The following is a 26089-nucleotide window of genomic DNA, read 5'->3' as shown; positions in this document are numbered from 1 at the left end:
TTCATTTGTATTGACCTTATCATCATTAACTCTTCTCCCAACAATGCCATAACTAGAGTTGACTTCTAAAGTGTACCTTCCTCTTTTCCCATAGAAATTGTCCCACAATTTCAAAAAGTGCTCAAAGGTGAAAAAGTGCACACAACGTTTATCACGTTTGCAAATGCCAATGAAAATGCTAAGGTAACACTGTCCAAAATGCAATATTCTTCTGTGAGAGCACCCAACTTTAAACAAGTACACATATTCTAAATACAACTTAGATCTGTGACATGTTTTGACCAATGAAGTCTGAGCAGACATGATGGCCTTAAATGAGCAGCAGAGGGCTTAAATGGGCTTGTGCGGTTGGGCTCACCTCTTATGTTTCACTGAATTTTATGAGAAGACAGGGCCTGGGAGTTGTGGCCTCACAGTTGGGCTCCAGAGGAAGATGTGTGGGACAGACCTCAAACTGACCCAAAACACAGAGCAAAAGCAGCCATCTAGAGGTCTAAAAGAAAGCCACTGCAGCTAGCCCATAGGTCCAAGAAAAACAAATTCTTGTTTATGTAACTGAGTTTTGGGGCAATTTGTTCCAAAGCATTATCACAGCAAGAGCTGACTAATACAACATCCTCCAAAGCTTTGTTATGTACATGGCTGCCACCATGCCTATATGTAAGGCAACTGTGTACTCAAATTTTGAGAATTCTTGAACTGTTGGTGCCTCTCCAACACAATGTACATGGCTAAAGTTTCCCCAAATAACGTCACTAATATACCACAAAGATCTCTCTAAACTTTTATTAAATGTAATGCAAAGTTCTTTCTATTCATTTTCTGCTTCTACGTAGTTAAAATGCTTTTTATGAATCTAAAGGGTGGAAAATTTGAACGAAACATCTTTGTGGATAGATGTTATTCACAAAGGAAAATTAAAAGCAAAATAGGCATTTCACTGAGTATAGAGCACTGATGCCCCTAGTGCCTCTAAATGTCAAGTGGACAAAGGCACTTAATAAATATTGAATCCTGCTCTCTCCACTTGAGAGGGAGAGCAAGTTATTCTAAAGTGGTGGAAGGATGCTCTTAGCAGCTATTTGCAACACTCTTTGAGCTTGGACACTGTGTAGCTACGAAGAAACCTTTTGTCTAAGGAAACTAACTAAAGAAACTTGAGAGTGGAAAGAGAAAGAATGAGAGAATAAATACCTTTCTCATGGTGACTCATTCACTTATTCATTCATTTACCAAACATTTACTATGTGTATAATACTATGCTAAGAACTTCACAGAACACAGAGATGTACCCCTGTTCTCAGGGAGGTTAGATACCACAGAGGGAGATAAGATGTAGATGCCTTATGGCAGTTCCACATACGTCTTGTTAAACTGTTTACAAGTTAAGGGGAGAGAAGGGATCCATACCTTGCTTGGATTCTCAGTGAAGTTTTCCCAGAGAAAACTGGGAAGATAGATTGACTAGGAAAAAAAACCTAACGTCATAGGTAGATATGAAAGGGAGCAAAAATGCAGAGACAATTAGACCCAGTTATTTCCTAAAAAGTCTAGAAAGTGAAAATAAAGTCAAATTATGGAGGGACTTGAAGGTCAGTCTTAAGAGTCTGGCTGTATTGTGATGACAAGGGGTGTCATGGATGGTTTGGAAGAGGGCAATGGCATAATCCAAGAACCTTGGGAGGTGTAATAGAGGTTGTAGGGAGTAACATAGGAAGACATGCTATTCTCCGAAGCAATCATCGTAACCCAGGTGTAAAATAATAAATGGTAGAATCGGAGTAATGGCAACACAGATTGAAGGGAGGAGTAAAGAGACACTATAAAGAAAAACTGTCAGGACTTGGTCATTGACTGGATACATTCATTTCTCCATTTAACAAAGGTTATCAGTAACTTTGCTAGCTGCTGGGGATGCAAGAGTAAGCAAAACAGACATGATCTCTTTCTTACGGACCATATGGTAAACACCTATCTAAAACTGAATGTGAAATGTAATGAAGGCTATAAGCGAGAGGTACCTGGTGTTATGTGAGCTATGGTAGGGGGATGTGATGAGTTGAGTAGGTAAGGGGATACTTTTTTGACAAAGTGACACAGGAGAAGAGATGAGAAGGATGAGGAGGCATTAATCAGTTGCAAACTAAACAGAAGGACATTTCATGCAGAGGGCCAGCATGGGCAATGTGCCATTGTAAGTATGCAGGCCTGAAAGGAGGCCACTGTGGGCTGGATGATTGAGGAAGGAGGTGTAAGACAAGGCTGCAGAGATCATGCTCCATCATGCCAAGGGGATACCCTGCCCTGCAGACTAGTGCACCCAGAGTGCCAGTGCACAACAAGATAAGAAGCTTGCTCTAGAATGCAAGTCAACACCCTGCTTCGTTCATCAAGAAAGTCTTGCCTGTTAAACCAAACAGTATATCTAGTGGACATATGATTTACATTGTGAAGCAAGCACCTTATCTTACAGAATGGCAACAGTTCTCCACCGGCAGCCAGGCTGTGACTCCACATTTTAGACTACTGTAAAGAGGCGTGTCTTTATCCTAAGAGCAATGGACAGTCACAGAAGGATTTGAAGAGGAGGTGGTGGTGCCTGCATCATGGAACATGGATTGGAAGGCAGCCAGAGTCAGCAGAAAGATGACGAGGAAGTGTGTGTCTGAACCCTTACTTTCCTAGTGAAAGAAGTGGTATCCTCTTCAGGTAAGAGAGCAAGGACACAGAACATAGTCTAGTGGGACATGAAAAGAGTGGAGAAAGAGTCATTGTTAACAGCCGTAAGTAAGGGAGTAGAAAAAAGAAATGGGCACCACATGTCAGTTAAAATAAGACAGAAAAGAAATGGGCACCACATGTCAGTTAAAATAAGACAGCCTATGTTGTTGACATAGCTCTGTGACTGTATCTAACAAAACGCATTGCTCTGAAAGCAGGTCCAGAGAAGACGAATGTTAGAGATGAGCAAAAAACATCTCCACTGAGCTTCTATGGGAAGGTAAAATGGCTTGGCAGTCTAGGTATAATGTTGTCATGATGGACCAGCAGTCAAGTACAGGGAATCAGAGATAAAATGATAAACTGTATTCTAGTCAAACTTACACTCACCAGAGCCTGGAAGGAGGAGAGCCCGTGTCTTGTACTGCCCAATAGCCATGTCCCTCCCAGGTCAGGTACCTGCAGTGAAGCCCAGGCATCTTGTCTTGGGCCAGGCATGCACCTGGCTTGTCAGAGGGTCCCAGAGGTGCTGTGGGGAGGCAGCTTTTGCTCACCATGTTCAGGGAAGCTAGAACACACCAGATAATGAAAGGAGAACCAAAGTCACTATTAAGACATAATTCAATGTAAGGAGGGAAGAGATGATCAGGCAAGCCTTGAGTGCCAGACAGAAAATAGGGAAGCTCAAGGAAAGCACATTTTATGTTAATCTGTTACATGATTAATTAATATGATAAAGCTTCCCTGAGCTTCATCTGTGGGCAGTAGCCACAAGGTGCTAGTAATGACTTATATGGAGAATAGACGAGAAAGTTCCAGGAGTCATTAATCAGCACTTCCTCTGTACCAACACTGTGCTAGGCATAGGGAATATAAGGATGAATGAGACACGGTGCCTGCCTTCAAAAGGCTTAGAGTCTATGGAAGGAAAACTATCTAAAAGGATGCTTATCATTGGAGACACTAAGTATTATGATACAGGGATGTCAGGGAGCAGAGTAGTGAGGCACTAAAGAAGCAGCAGAGGGGCTTCCCTGGTGGTGCAGTGGTTGAGAGTCCGCCTGCCGATGCAGGGGACACTGGTTCGTGCCCCGGTCCGGGAAGATCCCACATGCTGCGGAGCAGCTGGGCCCGTGAGCCATGGCCGCTGAGCCTGCACGTCCGGAGCCTGTGCTCCGCAACGGGAGAGGCCACAACAGTGAGAGGCCCGCGTACCGCAAAAAAAAAAAAAGAAGCAGGGGAGGAGAGATGAGGGTTAGGGAAAGAAGGGCTCCTAGGGAAGCTGGCCCCCAACCTGAGACTGGGAAAGAAGCAGATGTCAGCTTACTGAAGAGCAAGCAGAAGAGGAGGGTCTTAAGTAAAGAAGCAGCATCTGTAAAGGCCCAGGCAGGAATGATAGAACATCAAAAACTACAAGCTGGTCCACATGTCTAGAGAAGACATTCAGGAAGGAATGCAGCCAGAAGGCAGACAAAAGAGGTAGTCCAATCGTGAAGGAGCTCATATGCCAAGCTGAGGAACACAGATCTGATGCTGAGGACAATGAGAAATATGCAGCTTTCCAGGAGGCAGTTTGATATATGGAGACAGCTATCTTTTTTAGAAGACATCACCCTGGAGGCGGGAAGTTAAGCCTGAACAGGAAATAAGATCACCCAGAGAAACTGTGAAATGTCCGAAGGGGTGGACGCTGAGGATGGGAAACTAAAGAACACCTACATTGAAACTGGGTAAGCAATAGACACCCAAGAGTGAGACTGAGAAGAAGGAAGTAGAGAGGGATAAAAACAATAACTTACTTGATGGAAAACACAGAAGAGGGAGCTTTAAGAAGACAGGAGACAACTACATTAAGTGATGCTGGAGACTAAAACAAATGGATATAGCAACACAGAAATCATACTCAGAAGGATTACCACTCTCACCACTTACATTCAACATAGTTTTGGAGGTCCTAGCTGCAGCAATCAGAGAAGAAAAAGAAGTAAAAGGAATCCAACTTGGAAAGGAAGAAGTAAAACTGTCCCTATTTGCAGATGACATGATACTACTCAAAGAAAATCCCAAAGAGCCACCAGAAAACTACTAGAGCTCATCAATGAATTTGGTAAAGTTGCAGAATACAAAATTAATACTTAGAAATCTGTTGAATTTCTATACACTAACAATGAACTATCAGAAAGAGAAATTAAGGAAACAATCCCACTTACCATTGCATCAAAAACAATAAAACACCTAGGAATAAACCTACCTAAGGAGGCAAAAGACCTGAACTCCAAAAACTATAAGACACTAATAAAAAAAATTGAAGGTAACACAAACAGATGGAAAGATATTCCATGTTCTTGGATTGGAAGAATCAATATTGTTAACATGAACGTACTTCCCAAGGCAATCTATAGATTCAATGCAATCCTTATCAAAATGCCAATGGCATTTTTCACAGAACTAGAACAAAAAATTTTTTGAATTTGTATGGAAGCACCAAAGACCCTGAATAGCCAAAACAATCTTGAGAAAGAACAGAGCTGGAGGAACCATGCTCTGGTTTCAGACTATACTACAAAGTTACAGTTATCAAAACAGTATGGTCCTGGCACAAAAACAGACATATAGATCAATGGAACAGGATAGAAAGCCCAGAAATAAACCCACACACTTATGCCAATATATGACAAAGAGGGCAAAATTATGCAATGAAGAAAAGACAGTCTCTTCAATAAGTGGTGCTGGGAAAACTGGACAGCTACACATACAAGAATGAAATTAGAACATTCTCTAACACCATATACAAAAATAAACTCAAAATGGATTAAAGAGCTAAATGTAGGACTGGGTACGATAAAACTCCTAGAAGATAACATAGGCAGAACACTCTTTGATATAAATCACAGCAATATTTTTTTGGATCCATCTCCTCAAGTAAAGGAAATGAAAGCAAAAATAAACAAGTGGGGGCTTCCCTGGTGGCGCAGTGGTTGAGAGTCTGCCTGCCGATGCAGGGGACGCGGGTTCGTGTCCCGGTCTGGGAAGATCCCACATGCCGCAGAGCGGCTGGGCCCGTGAGCCATGGCCGCTGAGCCTGCACGTCCGGAGCCTGTGCTCCACAACGGGAGAGGCCACAACAGTGAGAGGCCCGCGTATCGCAAAAAAAAAAATAAATAAATAAACAAGTGGGACCTAATTAAAGTTAAAAGCTTTTGCAAGCAAAGGAAATTATCAACAAAATGAATAGACAACCTACTGAATAGGAGAAAATATTTGCAATGGATAGGATCAATAAGGGATTAATATCCAACATATATAAACAGCTCATAAAACTCAACATCAAAAAAACTAACAACCCAATTAAAAAATGGGCAGAAGAACTGAATCGACATTTTTCCAAAGAGGAAATGCAGATGGCCAACAGGCACATGAAAAGATGCTCAACACTGCTAATCATCAGGGAAATGTAAATCAAAACTACACTGAGGTATCACCTTACTCCTGTCAGAATGGCTATCATCAAGAAGAGCACAAACAACAAATGTGGGCAAGGATGTAAAGAAAAGGGAACCCTGGTACAGTGTTGGTGGGAATGTAAGTTGGTGTAGCCACTGTGGAAAACAGTATGGAGGGTTCTCAAAAAACTAAAAATAGAACTACCACATGACCCCTCAAGTCCACTCCTGGGTATATATCCGAAAAAAACAAAAACACTAATTTGAAAAGATACATGCACCCCAATGTTCGCAGCAGCAGTATTTACAATTGCCAAGATATGGAAGCAACCTAAGTTTCATCAAGAGATGAACGGATAAAAAAAAAAAAAAAAAGAGATGAACGGATAAAGAAAATGTGGTACATGTAACCAATGGCATACTACACAGCCATAAAAAAGAATGAAATTTTGCCACTTGCAGCGACATAGACAGACTTGGAAGGCATTATGCTAAGTGAAATAAGTCAAAGAAAAACAAATACTGTAGGATATCACCTATATATGGAATCTAAAAAATACAACAAACTACTGAATATAATAAAAAAGGAGACTCACAGATACAGACAACAAACTAATGGTTGCCAGTGTGGAGGGGGAGGAGGGGGCAATACAGGGGTGGGGAAGTGAGAGATGTAAACTACTGGGTATATGATAGGCTCAAGGATGTATTGTAGAACACAGGGAATATAGCCAAAATTTTGCAATAAATGTAAAGTAACCTTTAAAAATTATATAAAATTTTTTTCAAACAGAAATCATACTGATAATTGGAAACAATTTAAATGTCCATCAACAGGAAAATACACATATAAATTATTGTATTTCCCTACATGGGAATCCTACATAGCAAGGAAAGTATATGAACTACACAGATCTTTAGGTGTCAGCATGGATGAACCGAGCAAAGATAACACTAAATAAAGCAAGTAACAAGAGAAAACGTAGTAGAATACTATATGCTGTTTAAGAATACTTTAAAATGTTGCCTAAATATAAAGACATCCATGGCAGTGATGGAGACCAAGTTCAGAAGAGTGGTTACCCAGGGTCAGCTAGGGAGTAGCTGTGTTTGGGAAAGTTGTCACACCAGGCTCTTCAACAGGAATGGTAATGGTTCACTTCACACGCTGGCTGGAGGACGGAGGAGTGTCTGCGATATTATAATGTGACCACGCTGCATGTAAAAGCCATTGCTGACCACATCTAGGGGATCTGATGCGGGGGAGCTGGTAGTGGGTGGAGGCATCCAGAAGGTGGCGGTAGAAGAGGAACGTTGTACATGTAACGCCTAAGGCCTGACCAGAGGACGACCATTGTTCTAGAAACTGGATACAAGTCCAACTTCCACGGCCAATGTTAAAAGACAAACTGAGGCATATTTAAAATTTTAAGTGTTTATTTGAGCAAAAATAGATTCAATTCAGGCACCACCAAAGCGGAAGTGGTGAGGAGCACTCCAGCCACAGGAGCTGCAGAGATTTTTATTTTAAAAGGGCAGAAGCAAAGCAAGGAAATGACTGACTTGCTATAGCTTTAAAGCCTAGTTGGTGGTTTGTGACTGGTTGTCCTCAGCGGTGTTCGTCACCCTGAGGCGTTGACAGGCTTAGATTTTGGTTGGTTTACGTAGGTGGCTGCATCACTAGAGCTACCACAGGCTAACGGCCTCCTTGCAGGGTTAACTTACTAACACCAGTCGTCTGAGTCCTTCCTCTTACTCAGTCACTTCACTTCCTATGCCTCAGTTTCTCTTCTGTAAAGTGGATATTCAGTAGTAAATTCTCTGTGGAGGTGTCAGTACAAAACAAAGTGATTATTAGTAACCACGATCATGTCCTGAATGCATGGAACACGTCACCATTTGCCAACCACCGTGTCAAGTCAGTAGAAACTACAGAAATTAAGAGCTCTCCGCAGAAATTCACACAGCCGTGCACCAGGTAACGGACCACAGGCAGACGTTCACTCAACTTTTCACGTGTCCCTCACAGAGTGCACGCTCTCTCCTGGGCGGGGCGAGCACAGACACTTATCGGGAGTTTAACTACTTTTAAAATGCGCTGATACAACCATGTCTCACTTTTGTTTGGATGAGTCAGCAAACGCTTTTTGGAAACCCCAAATTCTCCACACCTCCTACCTGTCGCACCGCCCTAGTCTCGGAGCTCCCGCCCCTGCTCCTCAGGCCGCGTCCCCTTGGGAGGCGGGGCTGCGTGGTGACGCACGGCGGGTTCGCTGATGTCCTCGAGCCCCGCCCCCACGGGGCCGCACGCAGGCTTCAATTTCAGCCCGGCGGCGTGTAGGCAGTTGAGGTCTGCGTCAACTGCAGAGGTTACGGGCTGGAGGCGGAGCTGGAGCGCGGCATCAAGGGGCGGGCCTAGCTGGGGCCGGTGGAACTGCGTCTTCTGGCTGCGACGCCGTTCCTGCGCATGCTGCTGGGCCGCAGCCGCCGGGCGGTGGGCGCCCAAGGGGCTGGGAGGCGAGCCGTGGCCCCCAGGCAGATGTAGGCATCGTATCCACAGCCAGGCCGCCTTCGGGCCATGATCACTCGGTGAAGCTGCGCCGCGACAGCGCGGTCAACTTCTTCTGGCGCTGTGAGGACCTGTGCGCGTTGCAGGATTCGGTGCCTCTGCCCGCCGTGCGCGCCTCCGTGCGGGAGAGCCTGCTGGACTTCAACGCCGACAGCCTCCGCGGGGTTGACTGGGTGCCGCTCCTGAGCACCGTCTGCCCCTGATCTGTATCCAGAGCTTCTTCCAACCACGACTTGGCGACACAGGTTTGTAGTTCCCGCTTCCGTGGTCTCTCGTGTGGGCGCTGTGAAGCGGGGTTTTAGATGGTGCAAGGTGGAGGGTGGGCACTAGAACCGGCGACCAGTGCCCGGGTTTGCGTGCACTAGACGGGGCGTGCGGCCTAGGACTCCTACCAGCTCCGTGACCCCGGCCGAGTGCCCTAAAGCTTCTAGGTCTCAGTGTTGTCATCTGTATCATGGGCTTAACAGGACCCGCTGTCTGTGGCGGTTGCATGGACTCACTGTTAATGCTTGTAGACTCTACAATGTAGAACACTTAGCACAGTTTGGAGCATCGTTAATTGTTCCACAGATGTTACCTGGTCTGTTGAATGACTGTCTGGTATAGACCAAAGCGATTAGGAAATTGATATATCCCAGCTTCATTTCCTTTCCGTTAAAACAGGGCTCGGGAAGAAAAATCTTTTTTTCAATAGTCGTATCATATAGTGGAAAGAGCACCGGTGTGAAGGCAGCTTAGGGTTTAAATTCCAGGGTTTATGCTCTCTGTGGCCTGGGCAGGTTACTTTTGCACTACAATCCCCACACTTGTAAAATGACATTAAAAACCACTCTTTCTGTGGGTTCTTAGAATTAATTAAGCAGGTTATGTGTGTAAAGTATCCTGGCACTTGAATGAGTTGTCAGAACCAAGGGCTGCTGGAGACGATGCTTCTGCCCTAGGTAATCTCCCCTAGGAGGGCGAGATTACCTAGGGCAGAAGCATCGTCTCCAGCAGGTAAGATGCGGCAGGTAAACACAAGCACAGTAGTCAGTGCTCTGGAAGAAGTGAGTTCTGGTGCTACAGAGCACAGAATCTTTTTTTTTTTCATTTAATTTTTATTTTATCTTGGAGTATAGTTGATTTACAATATTGTGTTAGTTTCAGGTGTACAGAAAAGTGATTCACTTATACATATATCCATTCTTTTTCAGATTCTTTTCCCGTACAGGTTATTACAGGATACGCAGTAGAGTTCCCTGTGTTATGCAGTAGGTCCTTGTTGATTATCTTTTTTATATATAGTTGTGTGTATATGTTAATCCCAAACTCCTAATTTATCCCTCCCCCCCACCTTTCCCCTTTGCAGAGCACAGAATCTTGGAAGGGAAAGTTCAGGGTAGGCTTCTTGGAGGAGGTGCCATCCTTTCTAAGGATATGTAGAAGCTCCTGGGGTGGCAGGAGGGAGCAGTGTGTGTCAAAGTTTGAGAAATTGTAGGAAAATATGGCAAAACTGAGGTACAAAACTGGAACTCAGGTTTTGGGACAGAAATGAGAGTTGATACTGGAAACCTAGTGGGGACAAACAGAAAGGGGCCTTGTTTGTCATGTCAGAACTTTGGATGTTTATCCTGAAGGCTGTGGGAAACACCAAAGAACAGTGAAATGGAATTCTGGTTTAGAGGCTCACTCGGACCTCCATGTGCAAGGCAGTTGATTGGGTGCAGGGTGAATTGTAATCTAAGTGTCACACTTAAGTTATAAAAGGTGGGACTGGATTTTGCAGATCTGAGAGAGAATGGGTGAGGCCTGGTGACCAGTTAGAAAAGGGAGGGCAGCAAGCGTGGGTGACAGTTTACAGCTGCATCTTTTTGTGAGATACAGAGCACAGTAGAAAGGGAATGGGGGTGGCGAGAGGATCTTACTTCATCTTCAGTGCTTTAGAGGGGCCTGATAGACAGGTCTGGACCCAAGGTACAGATCTGGGCTTTTGGGGAGGACAGGTGTTTGAAGGCATGGTAGAGACTTAGGTTATCCACAAGAAGGTCCAAAGAATCATAGATCTGAGAGTTTTTTAAGTGGGTATATTTGAGGACGTTTATAAGGTGAGAGAAAGTAGCCAGCAGAGGAAGGTTGTGAAGATCTAGGAGAGGAAACGATTGTTCATTTGTTTTCAAAAAGCTGAATACTGGGCTTCCCTGGTGGCGCAGTGGTTGAGAGTCCGCCTGCCGATGCAGGGGACGCGGGTTCATGCCCCGGTCCGGGAGGATCCCACATGCCGCGGAGCGGCTGGGCCCGTGACCCGTGGCCGCTGGGCCTGCGCGTCCGGAGCCTGTGCTCCGCAACGGGAGAGGCCGCAACAGTGAGAGGCCCGCGTACCACCAAAAAAAAAAAAAAAAAGCTGAATACTTATTGTGTGCCTGGCCCTTTTCTAGGATCTGGGGTTCACACCATCTGTTACCTCTTCTGCAAGGACAGTTCAACTCATCCCCTGGTGAAGAGAAGTCAGATTATTCTTTGCATCCCATTCAGGTGTAAGAACTGTTCTGTATCTCTGAAGGGACTTGACTTAACCAGAGTAATAAGTTAGAAATCAAAAGAAATTAGAGCTGGAAGGGGCCTTAAAGGCCACTGTACTTAATTTTGCCTAATGTTTTACATTGAATGTAAGAAAAATTTATTGCAGAGCCCATTCTCTTCAGAGTTCCTTCACTGAACCTTCTTTATGTCTTGCATCCAGTGGGTCTAGCTTGTGATTTTGACCTCCTCCTAAATTTGCTTCTTCATCCATATTACATTTTGCCTGGCAGAAACTATGGCAGAAGCTCCTGGGTGGTTTCACAGCTCCTGGGGTCAGTTCCTCTAAGTTCATCTGCCTACTCGGGTTGAGTGATCTGCTAACATAAAAAGGTACGCCTAAAATAATGCTGCTAATGGCTTGCCCACACAGAGTTAGTGTATACTAGCCGCCCAGCGTGTGCTCTGCACGGAGGCGTGAGTCTGAACTGTGCTTGGCCCAGGCTCATGGGGCTTTTTGGCCCTGAGGAAGGGGAGCTTTTTGTGATCACTCCCTTTATCTAATTGGTCCTTCAGCAGTGGGGCACCTTTTTCTAATCAGCGGAGGCACCCTTACTCAGCCAGTGGTAGCCCCAGGCCTCATCACCTGTGGGATACAAGCCATGCTCTCTCCCAGGCTTGCTTCGGCCAACATCTCTATTTTCATTTATGTCTCTTCTCACACTTGGGCCCCTGGCCTTTAGTCATCCCCACCTGCAGTATTTACAGTGCGCAGCAGTTGTTAGGCTTGAGTGTCTTTGCACAGGTGCTCCCTCTGCAGTTAAGGCACCTCCTCCTCCAACTCTGCGTAGTCTCATCTTTCTATATTGTACTTCAGGGTTATCATGAAGCCGTCACTTAATATAACTTTTTAACTCCATAGAAACCTCTGTGCATAAAGATTATGGTTCTTTATCTCATGTGATTGAAATGTTTAGTTTATACATGTCCCTCCTTAATGAAGGTGTTAAGAGCAGGAGTCATTTCTAATCCTTAGCAGAGCAGATGCTTTTTTTTTTTTTAGATGCTTTTTAATGATGATAAAATGTATGGTTTAAATCACTCATTTTACAATAATTTTACTTTAGGTTCTGACAGAAATAAAGTTTACAGAAGTCGTGTTCCTGCGCTAAGAAATAAAGATGTGACCTTCCAGTTGTGTAAAACTCTTAAATGCTGTGTAAGTGTGTCGGGTGCGCTAAGGAACCTGGAGCTAAGTGGGCTAGTTCTGAGAGAGAGAGGGACTTAACTATGTTAACAAAGGTAAGCCTCCACTGTGTCCTGCCAACATTTGATAGTTGCTTTTGGGGCAAACTAAACCAGTAAAATTTTAAACTCTTCCTCCACATTAAAGGGATTGAATAGATTGGCCACTTTGGTGCACCTGTGTCCTGCGAATTGTCCAATTGGAGTTGGAGGTTTAGAAAGTGAGGTCCAATCTTGTTTAAGTCTCTTCCCATCAGGCTGGTTTCATGATTTCCTACACACCATGTTACTTCCTGTCTACCTTTTCTTGGTGTTGTTCATGCCTGAATTGTCTCCTATACCTGCTCAAACCTTGGTCCATTCTCACTTGTACCATGAAAGTTTGTCATGCTGGATACTGTCACAACTAATTTTACTTAAGTTTGTGCTAAGCCACAAACCACTCATTTTGTATATTTTTGGGTTTTTTGTGTTCGTCTATATTTTTATGGTTTCTCTTCAAGAAGTATTATGGGAAGGGAAATTGCAAGATGTAAAGAGCAAAAAAGTCATCATCCTCTTTAAATTGTTAGAACATCTATCTGCAATCATAATTATGATGCACTGTGGTATGTGTTAAAATAGGAAATATATGTAACGTCCCATAGGAGCAGCATACTCAGTGGTGTTAGTAGAGGTGTGTCATGGAAGTAATCACAAAGCAGGTGACTGTTGGTTGGGGTCCTGAAACATTAGTGTGTGTTCCCTGTGTCCAGTAGTGGTCTGGAGGGGTCAGGAAGCCTGCCTTTCAATTTGAGGGAACAGAGGGTTTGAGGTCCTCTCTCTTATATCGCTCTAGTATACTGCATAGCACCTAATAAAATACTGGGTTTATAGTTGACGTTTAAATCGCTGATTGATAATCAAGATTGGGGTGTATCTTTGGAAATGAAAATAGGAAGAATCTTATGCTTTTTCTTTTTATCTTTTTTTTCCTATATCTGAAAAGGTATGTAGTACTTTGCTGAGTGGTTGGGAATAAAGTTTGCAGTATTCAGTGTATTCAGTTTTAGTATCTAAATAGAATTAATCTCTTGCTGTAAACTGGAATAACACTTTGTTACTGACAAGTTTTAGAATGCATCTGTTCGTCAATTACCTGTTTGGGAAGATTGTAATTAATGATTTTAAGAATGTGGCTATAAACCTCCAATTGACTGAAGAAAAGCAAATAAGTCAAGATTGACAAATGTATAGGCTCTTCATCTTATTGTGTGTGTGGTTTTTTTTTTTCCCGTTAGTTATTTGTCAAGGTATAAAGAATTCTGTCACACTTAAGTAAACTTCACGGGGTGTAATCTGACATGGCAGGGAGCAGATCACATGGCCTAGATCTTAAAGGTGATTTTATGTTTAAACTTTCATGAAGACATATGTGATTGAAGCACATTAATATATTGATACAGATGGCAGTTAATTTTTGTATTTTGATACGTGTGAGTGCAGCTTTCATTTTGCTAAAAGAATATGACCAGTTTTCAGTTTGGGATTCTACCATTTAGTAAAATAGTCCACTTAATTTTAGAAATAAGAGATTTAATATATAATACATAATAATACTTTTATGTATTTTTAGTTACTGAAAACATTTATTGTAATGCTGTGAAGAAACTATGCCGTTATAGTCTTCAAGACTTAAATGAATCAAGTGTTTATTAGCTGCTGTAGTTTTTAAACTAATAAAAATCAGTACATCAGCAACTTGTAAATATAATTTTTAAAATAATGCCTTAACAACTTTACAGTGGTTATAATTACTATATTTCAGCCTAACGTTATTTAATAATTTGACATGAAGCCTTTTTAATAGTTTGCTGGTGCAGATCAGAGATAGGTAAACTATGGCTGGTGGGCCAGATCTAGCCTGTCGCCTGGTTTTGTAAAGAAAGTTTTTTTGGAACATAGTCGCACCCATTGTTTACATGGTAGTTATGGCTACTTTCACCCTATGCCGGTGGGGTAGAGTAGTTGCAACAGAAACTGTATAGCCCACAAATCTGGAAATGTTTAAATTTAGATTTTAAAAATTGAAAAATTCTTTGAACCTATACAGGGCAAGTCCATTGACCCCTGAGGTAGAAAACAGTCAAGAACTTGGGTGCCGAAGCCAAATGGCCTAGGTTCAAATTCCCTTTCTCCCATTTCATAGCTAGTGACCAGGGCAAATCACTTAACCTCTATGCCTCATTATGAGGTTTAAATGAACTCATTTGTATAAATAGTGCTTGGCACATACTAAGCACTGTGTAAGTGATTGCTGTTGATTCTGCTTGGAGCTTTTATAAGTTATTGTTAATAGAAAAATGACACTAATGATTTTCCTTTTAGAGTGTCAAAGGCACTTTGAGTCTTCTATTTTTTCAAGAATGTAATAAGACTTTTTTCATTTACAGTCAGTGTTCCCTGTTACCAAAATTTACTTTATGAATATAAAGAATTGAATGTCTTTAAGACAGTACTTGTGCTTAGATGTCAAACCATTATCTTCCCAAGGCACATCAAACTGGCTCTGCATAGTCCAGGCCTCTAAAGCTTGTGTGCATACCCTAGGTAGCATGTGAAATCCATTTTGTAAATATAGTTTTTAAAATAATGCTTGGGACTTCCCTGGCGGTCCAGCAGTTAAGACTATGCACTCCCAATGCAGGGGGCTTGGGTTCGATCCCTGCTGAAGGAACTAGATGCCACATGCATGCCATAACTAAGAGCCCACATGCCACAACTAAAAGGTCCGGCATGCAGCAACTAAAGACCCGGCACAGCCAAACAAACAAACAAATAAATAAATAAATAATTTTTTAAAAAAATAAGTAAAATAAAATAATGCCTTAGGAGTTAGGAAAAGAAAATATTAGAACATTTTTACCTTTGTATTATTTTTTAAAAATCTGTGTAGTTTATAATGTACATAAATTATATGTATGGAACTTTGTGTATATGATTTGTTAATAAATAAGATGCATATTAAAAAGTTTTCTTATGGTTTGCGCAGTCAGGTGTTTGGAGGCCATTGGAGGACAGAATGATGAAATCAGCAAAGATAGAATTTAGAACCAATTCCCTGACTTAGAACATAATGAAAATAATTCATAGACTGCAATTGAGTTGTCCAACTTTACATAAGTGTTCAAAAACAGGACATCCAGTGGCTAGAATCTAATCACTGACTGACTAGAATCTGGGTCACTGGACTCGAAAAACCAGAACTGACTGTTTAATTTCTCAGGTTGATGCTCCTGGCATATATGCTTGATATGTGTGTGTGTAAATCTCTGACATAATAAGCCATACTCAGTAGGCACACCCTGTTTCCTTATTCAAGCATCTTAATTTCATCCCATTAAATCTTTGAAATATCAGACTATCAGAAGGCACGAAGAAACCTGGGCTGAGAGTCTTCTTTCCAGGAGACCTGATCTTGACTGTATGGCTGGTTTGAGGCGCATCACTCTGAACTGCAAACACGCTCATTGGTGACCTGGGTGCAAGTGCTTTTGCAGAATCTCTTAGTGAGGAATTATGCCTTAGAGGTAAATTCTAAAATTGAAAATATTGAATTTTTAATATGATGTATGCTTAGCTTTTGGCATGATACTGTTGTGATAGGAATTATTTTAAACCTGATTTTTCTGATAGCTTTTATGTTGCTTTTAAACTTTCTCTAAGAGTTGCATATATTCTTTACAGAAAATACAGAGTAACAAGAGAACAATTACCTATAATCTTAATACCCAGACATAATCACTGTTCATTTTGGTGTATATACTTTCAGTCTTTTTTTTTTTCTATAAATATATTTGTACACTTAGGGATTACAAAAATAGAATTGTAGTATACTTGCTATTTCATATTCCTGCTTTTTTCACTTAATGATATATCATGTAGTATTCCATCGTATTGATGTCCCATAGTTTAATCAATTCTTTGCAATTAGATTTAGACAGTTTATTTTTCCCTGTCAGAAACAATGTGAATACATTCTGTATACATCTCTGTGTCCATCGGGATTACTTCTGTAGAATAAGGTACTAGAAGTGGAATGACTAAGTGTGACATATTTTTAAGACTTCATACACATTGCCAAATTACCACCCAGAAATGCTATGCCAATTTGTAGTCCACCCCAACAGTGGATGTGAAGCCTGCCTCTCACAAACACTGGCTTGTAGCACTTTTAAAAACTGTAAAACTACAAAAATGAGTACCTCTCCCTTTTTTTTTTTTTTTACCTCTCCCTTTTTTATGCAAGTAGGATTACTCCAAATTTCGTAACTTCTTTCAGTTAATTTAGTATGAGCATCTTAGCAAGTCAGTAAATTTGCATCTACTGCATCATTTTTTGTGACTGTTCAGTGTTCCATTATATGAAAATGCCACAGTACACATAGCTTATCCATTCTTGTATATAAGCTATGTCCAGTTTTTCAGTTACAAATAGTACTCTGATATATATCCTTACCTATATCTCTATTTCTTTTGGTTAAATTCTTAGAAAGAGAGTCGTTGGATCAAAAGGGTATAGACTTTTTTTTTTTTTTGGTACGTGGGCCTCTCACCGCTGTGGCCTCTCCCGTTGTGAAGCACAGGCTCCGGACGCACAGGCTCAGCGGCCATGGCCCACGGGCCCAGCCGCTCCACGGTATGTGGGATCTTCCCGGACCGGGGCACGAACCCACGTCCCCTGCATCGGCAGGCGGACTCTCAACCACTGCGCCACCAGGGAAGCCCGGGTATAGACTTTTTAAAGGCTTTTATTACAGAGTCTTGGCTTAATCTGATAGGAGAATAACCACATGTTGTTTTGTTTTGTATTCCTTTGATTTACTGGTGAGGTTTACTGGCTGTTTGTATTAATTTGGCTAGTTGGTTAATTATACCCTGTGTCCATTCTTCTGTAGTGAGAGTTTGTAAGGGTTGTATCATAGCCTGTCAGATCCATATGTCTGACTTTCTGTTTCCATGTGTCGTGGAGTGTTGAAAGACTCCAGTTATTTTAATGTGATGGTCCACACAACACTTAAAAAAAAAGACTCATGGTAGTTTCCTTTCATGTAATATTTTTTAATACCTGTGCTTTCGTGATGATCCCTTTTGTTTAAATGAGTGTTGCTCAACCCCAGAACTACTAGAATTCATGATCATTTGTTCTGATTTTTGTCTGACCTTTTACGGAGAGAGTTCCTGACCATCATACTTTCATGATAGGTTTTTAGTATGTATTCTCTATTCACACATTCTTCGAATTTATTATTATTTGTATCCTCTTAGACTTGTCTTTTTTGTTCTAAAACTAACAGTTATTACATTTCTTCTATTTTTGTTTTCCCCTTTTAACTAGTTTCATGTGTGATTTGGAGCTCAATATCACGATCAAAAGAATGCAGTGCATTTCTGAGCTCCACCAGTTTTTGCTTGTAAGGTTTACACTGCCACTGCTGCCATTGCTAGTTATGAACTGAGATTCATTTTGTGATGTTTTTTGCTCATAGGTTGTATACAGTAATTCTTCAGTTCTGTAATTGTAAAATATGTTGGATGATTTATTGGTACTAAAGGCAGGGTTATCATTGCACATCCAAGAAGAGGTTTTTTAATTGGATTATGCATTATGTGTGTGCATATATGTTTCTGTTTTTTTCCATACCCAAAATTACAAACCTGCCATGACTTGTCTTGTGCAGGACTCTTCCACACGTGAGAAAATGAGAGTTGTCTCTATGTTAAATCTGTATAGAGTTAGCAAGTGACCTTTTGTGTTTTATCAACAGCACTTGATCTGCAGCAGTGTGACCTCACCAATGAAGGAGCGAAGGCTTTACTAAAGACCCTTGAAACCAAATAGAGCTCTGCTCATTCTGGATATAAGAAAAAATCCACTTGTTGGTATGCGGTCACTTTTTTAAATTGATAAACACATAGCAAAACAAAAAGAATTTGTTCACATATTGACAATTTTTAAAACTTAATGTGTTTAACTTTCCTCATCGTATACAATTGTCCCTTGAACAACTTGGGGGTTAGGGGTGCAGACCCCTACGCAGTTGAAAATCTGGGTATAAGTTTATCGTCAGTGGATTCAACCAACCTTGGATCGTGTAGGACGATAGTACATATTTACTGAAAAATATCCGTGTGTCAGTGGACCCGCGAGGGTCAAACCCATGTTGTTCAAGCATCAACTGTACTTTTCTAATGTTGCACTCCCTTATGTTTTTAGCAGATAATGTACTAATTAAAGTGAGTTATACTTGTAAATTGTTCTTATCTCTACTCTGAATAGAGGTGAACCTAGACACTAAGCCTGCTTCCACCAAGAGCATTATTTCCTTCTTGTGCAACCTCTGAATTTTTGCAAGGAATACTTTATTCATTTGTCAGTTTCACAAGTAATTTTTTTAATACCTTCTGTGTGCCAGATACGGGTTTAGGCACTAGGGATAAAGCAGTGAACCAGATAGACAAAAGTCTTGCCCTCATGGAGCTTACATTCTAATGAAGTAGTTCAGATAGAAATGAGTAAAGAGATAAGTAATATAATTTTAGACAGTAGGAAGTGCAAAAATACCTTAATGTAAGGAGCGTGAGGAGGGGCAGGTAGGACTCCATTGGATAAGTTTGTTAGGGGACAGCTTCACTGGAGAAGTGGCATTTGAATGGAGACCTGAATGAAGAGAGGAGCGAGCCATGGAAGAACTGGGGTAAGCACATTCCAGGACAAGGAGGCAATGCGTATGCAGTCATGTAGGTGGGTGGAGTATTTAAGGGAAAGCAAGGAGGCCAACATGGCCAGAGTACTGAGTGAAGAAGAGTGTGGTATGACATGAGGTCAAGGAGCTAGCCAGGGGTCTGCTTTTGTAAAGTCTTGAAGGCCGGAGTAAAGATGTGGATTATTCTAAACGAGTAGAAGGTTTTGAAGTGGAAAAAGGCATGATCCAAATAGTATCTCAATAAGGTGACCTGGTATAGAGAATAGACTTGGGGGGATAAAGAAGAGAAACAGGGAGACCAGTTAGGAGACTCTCACAGTGGTCCAAATAAAGAGATGTTTATGGACTAGCTTAGGTTGGACCAAGTGAAAAGCAGTTTAATTCAGGTTGTGTTTTGAGGGTGTAGCTAACAAGACTTACAGATAGATTAGATGTGGGGTATGAAGGAAATAGTAACAAGGAGACAAGTCGTTGATGATTATGTGTGCAACTGGGTGGTATCACTTAGAAGGGGGCTGATGGGGAGCAGCTTTTGAGGGAATATCAGGACTTCGGTTTGTTATCTTGGATGCCCTTTAGGTATCTAAGTGTCTGGACAGTGCTCAGACTATACTTTCTATCCAAAGGTGTCCAAAGCCTCTTTAGATGCAAAATGTTTAAAGTTGACCTTTGCTGCCGCCAAAATAGTAGCCACTGGGGCAGTCTGCAAGGTGGCATCTTAGGTTTCTGAGGAAGAAATTAGAATACACAAAGGGGGAAATAAGTGTATAATTATATAATGTAGATTTCATATTTAATTTTATGGGAAAAGCAGTAATTAGTTGGCTTTTGGTTTTAAATGGAAATAGCCACTCATTGGGAAATAATTACTCTAACTTCAATTTATTTTACTCTAGATCATTCTGTGATAAAAGCAGTTATCAAAAAAGTCCTCCAGATGGAAGGAGTGCCAAGTCAAAGGTATATAACATGTTTTAGTTCTTTCGGAAGAATTTCTCTTTAATGGCTTGTTTTTTTTTCTTTCTTAAAAGAATATTATCAAGGTACTTTCTGCCATCTTAAAACTAAGTTTTTAGTCACATGAAATGGCTTTTCTGTTTTTGAAAATGTTGTGATGCTTTAGTTTAGGTTCCCAGAAATGCAGATTGAAAACCTTTATTAACTTAAAGTATCTTAATTTCCAATGAAGATCAAACCCTCATAGATTACCTGTGACTTAAATGGCATATTTATTATTTCTCTCTCAGTACCTGTGGATAACTTCTCCATCGGTGAAGGAAACATCTAAAGCTGCTAGACAGAAAAAGAGAACTATAATTTTGGGAAGTGGTCGAAAAGGAAAAGCTACTATTAGAATTGGTAACTTTTTCTTTTTTTTAATGCTACTAGAACTTATACCCCTTGTGTTTTCCGATGTGCTAAAATTAAAATAGCCTTAACAGTTAATTATTTCCTTAATGGTAGCTGTTAATATTATTTGTGGTTCTTATGGAACACACCTAGGATGTTCCTGACACATAGTGTTTAATATGTATTAGATATTAATGATATTAATTTTAATATGATAAAGCTGTTGAAGTGATCAAATCCATATCTGAGGTCACCTTTTCTCACTTTCATGGGGGTCCAGGCCTTAGGAAAGAGAGGGAAGCATGTGATGTGTCTAGTGACAACCCCAAAATAAAATTAAATATGCAGAGCCCTTGGCGCTTTACAGATAATAATACATTTTATTATCTTCACAACCCTGTGAACAGACAGTGTTTTACAGCAGCGCAGACAGGTTAGGGTCATGTGCAGCGGGGAAGTGGGATCAGGCAGGATAAGAACATGGGGAGAGTCGGGGAACTGGTTCCAGAGCCTTTAGTAAGGAGACAATAAAAATCACAGATGATAATGACTGTTTTTTCAAAATGCAGGAATCAGTGGAAAAACTAGAAATGATCATGTTCAGAATTGTGATCGGTTATGTCTAAATATGTAAAAGTCAGTTACTTTCCCATTCTCCAGAAATAACAAAAAACAAGGAAAGATCCCATACGCAGTAGTCACAAAAATTAGTAAATATCTAGAAGTCAGTTCAGTGTTCACCTGAAAAAGTTAGTGCAGAAGGATAGATGAAACATTTTAAACATATATGTTAACATTAATAAAATGTAATGTTAACATATAAACTATAACATATAAAGCCACTGGCAGGGGGAAAGACAGATTGGTGGAAAAGTCCAGCAACTGGTCCATGTTTACTTGAGAATTGCATTTTAAATTAGACAATTTTAAAGTCTTACCTGACTTTTTGTCTAATTGACTGATTGAAGCATTGATAATTCATTTAAACAGAAATTAGATATTTGCATCACAGCATACACAGACCCTCCACAGTCTGCAGTCCTGCCCCCAGCCAGGCACCCAGCACCCCAGGTGCTGCAGAGAACTTGCTGGGGTCCCCCATGCCTTGGCAGAGACAGTTGTCTGCCAGATGCCCTTCCTTCGTCTCCCCTGTCCTGACCCTTCCCACCTCCCTTCCTCTGAAACCTTCAACCTTCTCTCTGGCAGAGTTACTTGCTCAGCTCTGTGCTTCCACAGCGCTTGTCCTGTGGAATTTGAATTCCCTCCACAGCCGTCTTGCTAGGTTGGGAGCAGCCAATTCCCCTTCATCTTTTTCTTCCTTCCCTCAGCCCCACAACAGGGACACTCTCGTGCACCGTGCAAATTTAATCTTCAGTTTCTACTTGTTACGACATTGTTGCTGTCATGGTACCACCTACGTTCACAGTAGTATGGATAAATGTGGGGGGGATGACTGTAAATACAGATTCTTTGTAAATCCGGGTTTCTAATTCTTCCCCTTTTTAATATTTTTCCCCTTAAATCACATGTCCTTTTTGCTGCTCCAGCTCTATAATTGGACTGCCGCCTGGGGAACCTGAGGCAGCAGAATATCAAAGAGGGTAGACACTAAATTTTTAATGTAAATGTCAACCAGGATACCTACTACCTGTACAAAGGGGGTCCCAGAATTCAGGCTCAAAGCCTATTACCAGATACTTGGTTTCCCTGCTTGTGTCTCTTCTGTCTGTCAATGTGCACTTGACTCCTATCAACTTTAACAGGAATTATGTGTGTGCCCTGAGGGGCGAGCATAGCTTTTAATGGGGACTTCCTCACACTGCTTTTCTTTGTTGTTTACTTTTAATGAATCCCACCCTGTAGAAGTGGAAGAATAAAACAAGATGTGCTTGAGAAAATGGAGAGAGTTATTACATATTTTCCTTGTAATCCAGAATAGCATGTCAGCTCTTCTTCTGTTTGTCTCCTTTGGTTGTCAGTGGAAGATAATTTTGGCTTGCTTACTTTCCAAATCAGAAACTGAAGTCCAATACTAACGTATCCTAGATGAAACTTGACCCATTCATTTTTGAGAGTCTGTATGAGCCCTGTGCAAGGTGCTGAGAATAAAAAGACAAATTTATTGACTTCAATAGATATTTACATAGCATTGAATGTGTTCCAGATGCTGTTCTGAATTTTATCAGTTATCTACTTTTGCATCATAGAACACTTCAAGACAGTGACTTAAAACCACAGCCATTTCTTTTGCTCAGGATTCTTTTCAGTCAGCAGGTCAGGCTGGGCTCAGTGGGGTGTGGTTTTTTCTGCTGGTCTCATCTGAGATCACTTATTCAACCAAAGTCATCTGGTGATCCACCTAGAGTCTAAATGGCCCCCCTCATCTGTCTGGCAGCTGGTGATGGCTGTGGGCTGGGCCTGTTATTTCCAGCAGGCTAGCTCGGGCTTGCTTACATGGCAGTGATGTTTTAAGAGGGCAGGTATAGAAGCTGCATACCCCTTGAGGCCTCAGCTTGGAAGTTGCACAGCGTCACTCTTGTTGCAGTCTCTTGGTCAAAGCAAGTCCACAAGGCCAGCCCAGATTCAAAAGGTGTGGAGCACTACAACCCACCTCTTGCTGGGAGGGCTGCAGAGAATTTGTGGCCATTTAGTCCTCATATCAGAGAGGCACAACAGAGAGATTTAGTAACCTGTTCAAGGTCACACAGCTTGTGTTTTAAGTGCTTTGAAAGCTGCTGCTCATTATTTTTAAATCTTACAGCCACTATTTGGACCAACTTATTTTTTTTCTCTGCAGCCTTGTAGAGAAAAGGTCATTCACATTGCTGTGTGACTGCCATGGGTTGGAAGTTTCATATATGTTGTACCACTGAACTATCATAACTAGTATGAAATGGAGATATTATTATTATTCCCAATGTTCAGATGAGGAAACTGAAACTTTTGGAAATTAAGTATGAGTCATATAAGAGAATGTTAACTCACTGTTCCATATGCAAGAGTAGTCTCCCAAAGTAAATTATAAATGTCCTGGCACAGATCTTTTTTTTAATCTCTTGTTTGCATCTGGAAAATGGTTTTTTTTTTTTTTTTTTTTTTTTTTGCAGTACACGGGCTTCTCACTGTTGTGGCCTCTCCCATTGCGAAGCACAGGCTCCGGACGCACAGGCTCAGCGGCCACGGCTCACGGGCCCAGCCGCTCCGCGGCATGTGGGATCCTCCTGGACCAGGGCACGAACCCATGTCCCCTGCATCGGCAGGCGGACTCTCAACCACTGCGCCACCAGGGAAGCCCTGGAAAATGGTTTTTAAAACTTTTCTTTGTTAATGGCAGTTGCACATTGCAGAAAAATAGCTGGAACAAAAGACATGTTTTTCAGATGTCCAGTGGAGCCCCCAATAGAAGCAGGATGAATATTCCATTCCGCATTGGCAACACCAAAGGAGATAATGCTTTAGAAAAAAGATTTCTCGACAAAGCTCTTGAACTCAATATCATCTCCCTGAAAGGGCATAGGTGGTGAGTACTTGTCCCATCCAGAAGCTTGTCAGAGAATTGGTTTAGTTTTCAGACGCTGAAGGAGACACATCTAGGAGCCTGCCCATCCTGGAGTAGCAGTTATTATAACTAGTTGGGAAAGACCATTTGTTACGGGAGTTCTCCTGCTGCTGCTTACAGACCCCTTAGCACGATTCCACGGCCGAGAGCATGGTGGGGCCACACCTTCTAGGAGCTTTGGTCAAAATTTCCTTTGAAAATCTGCTCTGACAGCACAAAGGGTGCCATCCCAGGTCTGGTGCAGCTGGCACAAGCCTGTTCAGTGTAAGAACAGACACTGTTGCTCCCCCGAACATCAGAGAGAGTAGTTAATTCTGTGAGCTCCATGAAAGATGTACGTTCTCACGCATGAGAATAGCTGCCCGCTCCCTGCCCCATGCACAGCAGGCTCATCGAAGAGTTGAGCTAACCTAGGTTCCATGTGAGCGTGACGGTCCTTCACTGTGTTGGAAAGGAATTTTCTAATGACTGAGATGTGTGACGCTCCTGGCCACCTGCGGGGGCTTTCAGGTGGGAGGGTGGACATGATGACCTCAGGTGCCGTGACTCTCGCAGGAACTGGTGACGGGAAGGAGGGTCATCTTGATGCTCAACCAGATGCTCCTGTTCTTAACGACTGCATTGGTGGTTCTTCTGGGTCCGTGGGAGTCATTTGGGCCTCTCTGTATAATGCTGTCACCATCGAAGATGTCCAGAAGCTGGCAGCCTTCATGAAGCATTTTTTGGAGATGCACCAGCTATGAGCACATCCTAACCAATATACACTCTGCCCTTGAACAATGTACAAAATTGAAAGTCACTTGGGCATGACTAAAGAAACACAGTATTTTTCTCGAATGAACATGCTTATGATAGATTTTCTTCTTTTTTCAGAGAACAGCAAAACATCCACAGCTATCCCAAGCTGTTGAAACTTAACCTTAATTCTGACTTGAACTGGAAGCTTTTAAAAAGTCTTCTCTTGCTTTTCTACCAAATTCCAGCTACTGTTGTCTTTGCTGCTACTTTTTCTGCCTAGATCTCATATTCAAAGCTGCCTGTGGGTTTAATTATATGCAAGTTGCAGGTTATTATTTTTAGATACACACAGACACACAGCATGGAGGGTGGGTGGGGTCCTCTAGGTGCTGAATTTTGATCCTTTACAAGATGACAGCAGTGGGGTCTTCTGGATTCTTTCTTTATACGGTTATTCTCATAAAGCGATAAAAGTGACATACTATATGTTTATCTAGCAAGGTCTGTTTTTAATACCAAATACTTTATATCTGTATGCATTTATATCTCTGTGCCTTTATATTTCTAATAATACGGTTCTTGTTGGTATATGTTGAGACTTTGAGAATTTGTTAGGATCCCTGACCTTGTGCATTCTTGTTGTGTTACGTTCTCAACAATTGTGTGCCTCCCCTTCCCCCTCCCCTTTCCCTTTTTAAGCTGCTTCACAAGATTTGGAAGCTTCCTGATTCACCTTTATTTTCCTTTCAGTGGGTAGAAGAATGGTTGATTGATTGGTTGGTTGGTTTTGTTTTTCAGTTATGCTGTCAAACTAAAAATCTGTGTTAACTTCCCTTACCATTTGTTCACGTGACTGTTCTCTTTATGGTGTTTGACCAGTGATGCTGTGAGTTCGGGAAGATCTTTGCTGAAGAGTCTTTTCCCCTATTGCTCATCCACTGTCAGTGTTTTATGTTGACCGTGTGAAGGACATTAAAGTCCTAAAACATCTAAGCCTTTGTCAGTGAATTTCTTTTCATGCTTTTTAGACAGATTGTTCTTTTAAAAACTTTATTTTGGGAAAACTTGAGTCTAAAAATAGCATCTGTGAAGGGTATTTTGTTCAAAAATGTGTAAGACTTGAGTCCTGTACATCCATGTTTTTAATGATTCAGCATACTGGTAGCTTTCTGTTGGCTTTTGGAATGGCTGTTATCAACAAACCACCTTACAACACAGCTCA

General features: G+C 41.6%; 1 pseudogene; it reads left to right on the top strand.

The window, feature by feature from the left end:
- The first annotated feature begins 2606 nt into the window (after positions 1-2606).
- Positions 2607-25860, top strand: LOC116758276 (annotated as a pseudogene).
- Positions 25861-26089: the final 229 nt, after the last annotated feature.

This window comes from Phocoena sinus, chromosome 8, assembly GCF_008692025.1.
Source record: "Phocoena sinus isolate mPhoSin1 chromosome 8, mPhoSin1.pri, whole genome shotgun sequence".
In the NCBI taxonomy this organism is placed as follows: domain Eukaryota; kingdom Metazoa; phylum Chordata; class Mammalia; order Artiodactyla; family Phocoenidae; genus Phocoena; species Phocoena sinus.
The sequence above is the reverse complement of the archived record's forward strand: the minus strand, read 5'-3'. Positions and strand labels throughout refer to the sequence as shown.